Source organism: Euprymna scolopes, chromosome 3 (genome assembly GCF_053919585.1).
Source record: "Euprymna scolopes isolate OS-2025 chromosome 3, ASM5391958v1, whole genome shotgun sequence".
NCBI classification, from domain to species: Eukaryota; Metazoa; Mollusca; class Cephalopoda; order Sepiida; family Sepiolidae; genus Euprymna; species Euprymna scolopes.
This window is the reverse complement of record NC_136484.1, coordinates 106,779,222-106,788,442: the sequence shown is the minus strand read 5'-3', so window position 1 is coordinate 106,788,442 and position 9,221 is coordinate 106,779,222. Positions and strand designations below refer to the sequence as shown.

Here is a 9,221-nt window from a genome sequence, read left to right as displayed (position 1 = left end):
GGTCAATCTTCTATTTATTCTAAATCAAGTTTTGTATGCATTCTACATTCAAAACTGGCCCACCTTCCATGATACTGAATTCTATTACGACTCAAACTAATTGTTTTATTTTGTAACATTCCTCTTTGTTATCGAAACATTTCCTCTGAATCTTTCCTATTTCGTAGCATCTAGATCTTTATACAACAACAACAACAACAATCTCGCTTAGGTGATTTGACGATGCCTGGGTTGGTTTGGTTGTTCGTTTTACGGCATATCAACCCTTTTCAGGTTATTTAATGCCTAATCCAGTTATTTTGTAGGAGGTTTTTATTCTTCAAGCTCTTTGTGTCTTCAATCACTAGTTTGTAGTGCTTGGTTTGATTGTTTTATAGTGAATTGTATTGTTTTTGTTACCTGCCCTACAGAACAAGAATGAGTTTTGCAATGGGAGAGGAAAAATGTTTGGTACATTTTAAGTTAGGAAACCAGTCAGGAAAGTGGGGGAGATAGAAAGAGAAAAGTGAAATTGGAAGAAGGAAAAGGGGGGAAAGGTGGGTTGTTGTTTTCGTTTTTGATTTGGAAGAACAAAGTTTTGCAAAAAGAAGTAGAAAAACAAAAAGCATCATTGTTAGGTACATTTCGTCTCAGAAAGCCAATATCTTTAGACAGCCTAATCTGGTAGCACCAAACGATGCCCGGAAGTGCTGATATAACACAATACGTATACTACACCATGGAGATGAATTTGCACCGTTCCATGTCAGGCTTGAATAAAGAATAGCACCTGTTAGCTCCCCCTCCTAATATTCTGGCGGTAGATGGAGTTATTCAGTGCATCTAGTAAAAGTGGAGGGACTTTGATGGAACATCAAACCGGATATAGGAAACTCGTTGTCGTTTAGTGATGGCGTCACAAACAAAACATCCGCTTCCAATGATATAAGTAAGGTTCAGAAAACTATTATGAGAAATACTCATGTCAGTGCGCAGTCTCACTCCTGATGCAATTCTCTACCTATATAAAAGCCAAGTACGGCTAACGATGGAGTACTGTTGCCACCTATGGGCAGGAACTTTTTTTTTTTTTTTTTACAAATAAGTCACCACTTATCAAGGCCCGGAGGCCATTCGGGGATAAGGGTTATTGCGTGTACAGTAATCAATGGGACAATATCGTAGTAATCGCTAGTAATGGAAATCTGATAAAGAGTCTTACTTAAGGGGCGGTTCAACAGGAATTGTTTATGTTGGACTTGAAGACATCCAAGTTGTAGTTAGGTGGGAAGCAGGCAAACGGAAAAGAGTTCCACAGGCATGCACTTCTAAGAAAAAAGCTTTGTTCACGGAATCTACGTTTTGATTTAGGCACAGATAAAGAGTGGGGGAAATTACTGACAGTGGTTTCAGCTAGACTGGTGTTTTTCGTGAAATATTGGCGAGTGGGGGAGGACCAGAAATTGGAGCTCAGACAAGTACATCCCATGGAAACAACGATAAAACAACGACAGGCTCGCAACGTCCCTTATGTGGGAGGAAAGTTGCAGGGAAGAGGAAAGGGCATCCCTCACTAGGGTACGAAGTCTATTTTGTACTCTTTCAAGGCACGATAGTCTGTTTGTAGCAGCTCCTGTCCAGATATGGCAGCAGTACTCCATCCTTGGACGTACTTGGCTTTTATATAGATAGAAAATTGCATCAGCAGTGAGATATCTACTGGAGCGACCTTGGCAACAGATGTGATGTACGTGTTCCATTTCAGATCAGGAGTAAAGGTCAATCCTAGAAGTTTGTCAAAACATGGAACCTCCCCAAGATGAGAGCCATCCATTTCAATTGATGCTAGATGGGGATCAGAGCGTTGATGATGTAAAGATAGGAGCTTGGTTTTATATGCATTAAAAGCAACCAGCCACCTCTTTCCCCATTGTACCACGCGCTAAGATCAGAGGAGAGAGAATCAGAGAGAACCTTGTCACTTACGGCCTTTGATGTGTTGCCATAGATGGTCGTCTCATCAGCTGACTACAATCTGATTGTCTTCAAGTCCAACATAAACAAGTTCTTGATGAACCGTCCTCATAAGTAATCCAATTTACAAGATTCCCACTACTTATGTTTACTACGCTATAATCACATTGACTAATGTATACCCATTAACCCTTATCCTCGAGTGGCCTCCAGTCCTTGATAAGTGGTGATTCCTGTGTAAAAAAAAACCTGGAGATAGCGAAGCACAATAAAATAAAAAATACCTTTCATTACATTTCTAGGATTAGCAAAGCTTGTAGATAGGTGTTGGTGGGTCGAATGGAATGACACGGTTTCCGATCAGGAGAACTATCGTACTAACTGACCTTTAATGGGGCACATACCATTCTATAACCATCTCCCTTTGTATGTAGATCAATAATACGTTTACGAAGTTTTGATAAATTATTTTGCTTTTCAACATTTTACCAATGTTTAATTAGAGTTGATGATGATCTAGTGGTTGACACCGATTGACGATCTGGATGCCCCAAAATTTCGAATCCAATTCGTTCAATAAACCACACTTTCATTTAGGATGATGGCAACCTTCAAGTAGTAACTCTCGTATTCCTCGATTTCTTTCTAGAAAGAATTTTGACGAGAAAAATATCGGGGAAACCAATGCCAACAATAGAATCTTCAGATTCATACGATATAAAAATGATGACCAATATTTAACGGATGGTTGATAGAAAAAAGAACGACTCTACTTTTTAACGGTTTCTTAATATCAAATCAAATTAATAATAAAATATAGTTTGCTTAAAGCATTGTGTGAATTATGTATTTAAGAAAGTGTTGGAAGCGTATTACAATCTAAGGAATGGAAAGTTATTGGTGCTGAGAAAAGAAAAGAAAAACAAGTGATCATATATATATATATATATATATATATATATATATATACTAGCATTTAAGCCCGGCGTTGCCCGGGTGTTTGGATGTGTATGTTGAGCAAAAAAAAAAAAAAGTGGTAGTAGGAAGGCAGGCTCGAACCCGTACCGCAAAGGAGGAAAAGAACGGGGTAAAACCTAACGTTTATGCTGTTACAACCACCGCCAAACCGGAAGCGACATTTTTTAAAATTAAGGCTAGACAATCTAAAGGAGACGATAATTTAAAATATCGGCGAAAAATGTGACCCCTCCCTGTAGAAAAGTGCCTAGTTGAAGAGAAGATATGAATGTTTTTAGCCAATTTTTCGATATTTTTCGTTTGAAAGGTCGAACTTTAAAACGATATTGATCTTGGTAAAATCCGTCGCCTCTATTGAAAGTTTAAGGCAGACATGCAAACAGACATACATACATTTATATATTGGTAACTAAAAATTTTCGACACAAACTGATGAAAAAGCTTGCCCTATCTCTGAATACCCTTTATGTAAAATTTCAAATATTTAGACCAGAAATTGTCTGAGTAATTTTGAAGAGCCCGCAGAGGTCAATTTTTTTTAAAAACTTTGACCCCTATTATGACTCCTTAAAATTTATTGTTCTGGGCTCAAATCAAGTTATTAAATTAAATCCATGTCCAAAGAACCTATATCTAAAATTTCAAGTGCGTAGACCAAAAATTGTCGGAGGAGCGTGGTAGAGTTCTCAAAGGTCAAATCGTTGAACTTTGACCCCTTAATCGCAAGATTTCTGACCAAAAATCGATCACATCGATTTTACCAAATCTCAGTACCCTGTATATCAGATTTCGAGTTTGTAGACTAAAAATTGAGTTATTGCTTAAGGAAATGTACATAGACACACGCAGACACGTTCACTTTTATAGATATAGATATAGGCGTGTGTAATGATTAAAGTTAAATTCTGTAGATTAAAATATATATAAAAATATATTCAAGTTAAGAATTTATTGCTCGAAACTAGGAATATATGGAGAAGAATTATATTTATTTCCTTAATCCATGGATTTTCATTTCCTCTGATGATGTAAGCCACTATTGGAAATCCATGAATTCAGGAAATAAATATAATTCTTTTCCATATATTCCTAGTTTCAAGCAATAAATTCTTAACTTGAATATATTTTTATATACAGAATTTAACTTTAATCATGACACACACCTATATATATATATATATATATATATATATATATATATATCAATAATAAATTTTACTTGACAAAACATCTTACTTGGAAAGTCAAACTTCTATGAGTTTGACAAGAAAGTTCTTGTGGTTTTTAACTTAAATTTAGATGAACATATCTCGACCCAAACAAAAATTTATTTATCGAAATAAGTACCATCAGTCAACACACTTTTGCCAACGCCAGTAAAGTAAAAATATTGCATTCTGCTGGCCATTAAGTCGCTGAAAGCGTTTTTGATATCGCTTAAATCTTTTAAGCATTTCTCATGCAGAAAATTGTCGCGATGCTTGAAAAAGTAGTAGTCAGTAGGTGAGAGGTCTGGAGAGAATGGCGGATGAGGCAGAGTTTCGTAGCCTAATTCACTCAATTTCTGCAGACTGTTCCTTTTTGAATAAAATATTTTCAATTATCGATTTTTCATATTTATCGGAGGCATTCCGATACAAAACATATCTAAGAATATTCTCAGACACATAGAATACATTTGTGTGAAATTTCCCAAAAAAAATCAACCAGCCTTTTTGGAGTCACTAGGGAACGAACTCCAACACATACACATAAACAGACACGCATACACAGACAAAGTACCTTTTGTATATAAGTAGATATTTTTTAGTACTTATGCAGAATAGGGACCACATTATCATCGGCATATTCCGGCTGTTTACATAAACCGATGAAAGTGCCGAACGAAGGCTTTGTGCTTTTTTACACGAAAATTCTGGTTAATTTTTAAGAAGGTATTGAAGAAAAAACGACCAATGTTTAAATGCTACCAAATAGTTAAAAATGGAAAAAGAAAACATAATTATAATCGAAAACGGTCGAAACAGACTAAAGAAAAATTGAATTTTAACTTAAGCCTGAAAGACTATAGCATTTGCATTTTTAACTTAAGCATGGCAGACTAGAAAACTAATATTTTAAACTTATGCATGACAGATTAGGAAACTAGTATTTTAAACTTATGCATGACAGATTAGGAAACTAGTATTTTAAACTTATGCATGACAGATTAGGAAACTAGTATTTTAAACTTAAGCAACGCAGATAAAGAAAATGCTATTTCAAACTAAAGTATGGTAAACTAGGAAACTAGTATTTTAAACTTAAGCATAGCAGATAAGGAAAATGTTTTTCAAACTTAAGTGTGCTAGATTAGAAAACTGATATTTTAAACTGAAGCACAAAAGACTAGAAAGAAAAATTACGTATTTGACTTTAACTTTTCAGACCGACAAGAATGCTATCTGCAAATCCAGCGTGACATTCAGACGAAGATGTTATTGCAAATTTGAACGCACCAGACCGAAAAAAAAAAAAAAAAAAAAAAGGTTTTTCAAGCATAATGGTCGCCGTTTACTTTTTCTCGTTTAATAGCATGAAATATGCACAACAGCGTGAATTCCTTTATACTTGTATCACTTGACAATAAATATGTCTGGCACATCTAAAACATTGTGGACGGAAGGAGACGGCGTTGGAGAGAAATCGGAGGGGGAGTGAAATATAAATAGAGAGAGAAAGGGGAGGGGAAGAGATACACATATTGGTAAATGAAATTAAAGGCGAATGAGGTTTTATGACCGATCGATAACAAAAGAAGAGACGACAAATTATCGATCAGTAAGTGCATATGCACTCCTGTATGGCTAGATGCATGCAAAGTCTTTAATGAACTTAACCGCAAATTGAGTTCAGAAAGTGGGGAACAAGGGCGAACTGGTGCACAGGTACCGATGGCGTGCCGCATAAGTGCACTTAAACAGACAAGCAAGCCAGTGCAGAGAGACCTAACGAGATTAGCAATGCAGTTCGTATATCTCTATATATTAATAAAACTATGCGACAACCTCAGGTGAGTGTGTATTTTTACGCGTGGCTAATAATAATGAATGAGTATCCACAGTATTTCAGTATTCACGTAATCTGTTCAGAGCATTGACGGAAAATCCCGAGTCAGTACCGGAAATGTCCAAAGCAGCTTACGATTTGAAACCCATCTTTTTTTTTTTTTTAGACAAATTTTCAACCTAATTGTTTTGAGAGGCTAATTAAAAAAGAATTAATCTTAATATGTCCCAACTTTTTCCCTTCGTATAATTAATGTCTGCTTCCGTATATTTTTCGCGGTTTATATATAGTATTTTATATGGTGCTAATGCAGAGAGTGATCCGCGCTATTTTTTAAATCGTATTTCTACGTTTAATTAAAGTTTTATTATATGTTTTTTTATTCACTTGTAAGGTTACAGAATAGGTACAAAACACCCCCTCCCTATGTTAAGAATGGCTTTTTAAATAATAACTTTATTATTTCAGCACGGATCACTCTCTGCATGAGTACCTTTTATATAAATATTATTACTACCTACAGACAGTGTTTCATGCTTATGAAATAGTTACTGTAGTAAATGATAATTAGTACTGGTTTAAGAATTCGTGCCCAGTTGCAACTTTGACTCGGATTGAGCCTTAGAAATTAAAACTCCGTATTTTCCTAATTAGAAAAGAAAAAAAAAAGAGAATTTATAACTATATATAATGTCGAATCAGCAGGACATATTTAGTTAACTCCGCCATATAGTATTTAACGGCAAATGCCGGAACATAATTTTAGGCTGTTTGGTTTTATTTTATAATCCACAGCGATTCGGAAAAAAAAAAATGGTAAAATAAATCAAATATATAACAAATAAATGTTATCATAGCCAATAAAAGTTACTTTGCAACTTACCTGCATCATTTTTTGGGTGTTTTTAAGTAGTATTTCATCTAAAATATTAACTCTTTTTACGACTTTAAAATTTCCAACCAAGATGGCTGCCGTCTTGTTCATTTTTTTTTTTTTTCGAACTGGTCGGACTCGTTTTCGATTTTCACAATTTCTTTTTGTGTGTGTATGTGTGTGTGTGGGGGGGTCGCTATTGGAGTGTCCCGTCCGCGCAGGGGAAGTATTTTTTTTTGTGGAGGAGGATTCAAATATCTTCTTTTACTTTCATTCAGTATTTATTTTTTTTGGTGGGGGGGGGGAAATACGAGGGGATACGGAGGGCGGGATAGTGTAGGAAACAATAATTACTGCCTTTCGAAGAATTTAAGGCCAGTTACAACTTTGACTCGGATTGAGCCTGATATTCAATTCCTAGGCCAACATCAATAAATATTGGAAAGAAGAGAATTTAAACTCTACAGAATGTTGAATAAATAGGACATATACGGTAAGATCAGTCATACAGTATTCAACGGCAGAGGCCAGAACATCGCTTAGGTCTAGTTAGGCTGCTTATTATAAATTCATAAAGTTAGACATGTTTATATATTGGATGCACAGGATTGATTCATCAACTAATTAAGTGATTATTATAAATTTTGAAACACAGCTGACGAGTGTGGGTTATATTTAGTTTAATTTAGTTTTATGGGATAAAAACGAGGATGGATATTGCTTGCTGAAAATTCAGATATCTGTGAAATTGTAACAATACATATTAAACATTAATTCTTATCAAATTCCAGTTTCTTTTGTTAATCTCCAAGACATTTGAATCATCTTGTCTATAGATGAGGAAAAGTCTGTTTAGAGTTGTTTTCTCTTTGTTCTTGTTAATCTCTGAGTTAAGACAATTGAGCTATCACCTTTTGTCTGAGAGAAGGGAAGTCTGTGAGGAATGACATCCTCTTGGTTACTGTTGTTTGTGGAAGTGGGTTTTGGAGGAAGGAGTATACAACATGTATTTTAAAGGTTTTTAGGGGTCATAATATAAGCACAATATCTAATTAAGAAATTTAAATATTTCAGATTTGCATTAATTTGATCCATAGTCATTAGATTGCAATTGAGCAAGCCCTGAATTTCAATTTCTTAACTCTCCTTATGCCAAATCGTCAATTTTAGACATTTTATAGAATCAACATGGATTTTGATCAAAATTGGGATAAGGATTCTAGACATGAGATTTAGTAGCATTATATGTTGATTTTAATTTTCGTTAGGGGAGATAACAGTCATATTAAGCTGTTTTATTGTCGGGGAGGGAGAAGGTATACTTCTCGTATCTCTATACTAATAAAATCATAATACAACTTCACGTGTGTGTTTTCGTGTACATGTGCTTGTTAAGAATCCTAACTCATTCCCGGAAATGTTCGAAATAGTTTACGATTCGAAAGTCGCTTTGTTTTTCGTTTTTTTTTTGGGGGGGGGAAGGTCAACTTTATTTATATTTCTGAGAGACTAACTTAAAAAAACAACAACCTTAATCCTAACCCCTATCTAACCATCCAAATGCTTCGTATTGTCTACCATTTTACATTTAGTTTTCACGACTTTCAAAAATCGAAACAGACTTCGGCCATTTCCGGAACTAGTTTAAATACGTCGTCAATATTCAGAACTTACTTTGTAGTACTGAAATCCTCTGGACAACCATTCATTGCAAGTACCCGTATGCATTATTATTTTCATTTCTTTTTATTTACTACTAGCTTTATCGCTCGGGATGCAGTGAAGTCATTTGGCTTTCTACAAGCAAAGTTCTCAAACGTTTGATGCGGGCCTGTCAAACTAAAATCAAACACCATAAAAAATATAAAAAATGTAAAAAGAAAAAAAAATGTAAAAAACAATGTAAGAAAATGGTGCTAATGCACTTACTGATCCGCGCTATGTTTTAAATCGTATTTCCAAGTTTAATTTAAGTTTTATGGTATGTTTTTTTTTATTCAATTGTAAGGTTAAAGTACAGAATAGGTATAAAACACCCTCCCTCCTCATGTTAAGAATGGCTTTTTAAATAATAACGTTATTATTTCAGCACGGATCAATAAGTGCATGTGTACCAAAAAGATGTAAAGAAAATGGAAAAAATATAAGAGGGGTGATGCTTACATTGGACGAGTCCATCCGTCGGGGAATAAAGGAATCAACATGAGCTAAGCATGGCAATGGTATTCGCGCCAAAGGATGGAAGGAGGTAATTAAAACCTAAAAGCACGTAGTCTTTTATCCTTTTTCTAGTCTGTCGAATTTCAGTTATCGTGGCGACTGGACCAGGCATTTGGCTTGTCCCGGAAAATATTTTTCTTACTGTTAC

General features: G+C 35.0%; 1 long non-coding RNA gene across 1 annotated transcript in view; it reads right to left on the bottom strand.

The window, feature by feature from the left end:
• The window catches only part of LOC145258013 (uncharacterized), a 95,631-nt gene extending 88,335 nt beyond the window's left edge, over positions 1-7,296 (bottom strand). The window contains exon 1 of the long non-coding RNA XR_013864029.1: positions 6,863-7,296. This is a non-coding gene — a long non-coding RNA (uncharacterized LOC145258013). The remainder of the gene's footprint in view (positions 1-6,862) is intronic.
• Between the last annotated feature and the right edge of the window lie 1,925 nt (positions 7,297-9,221).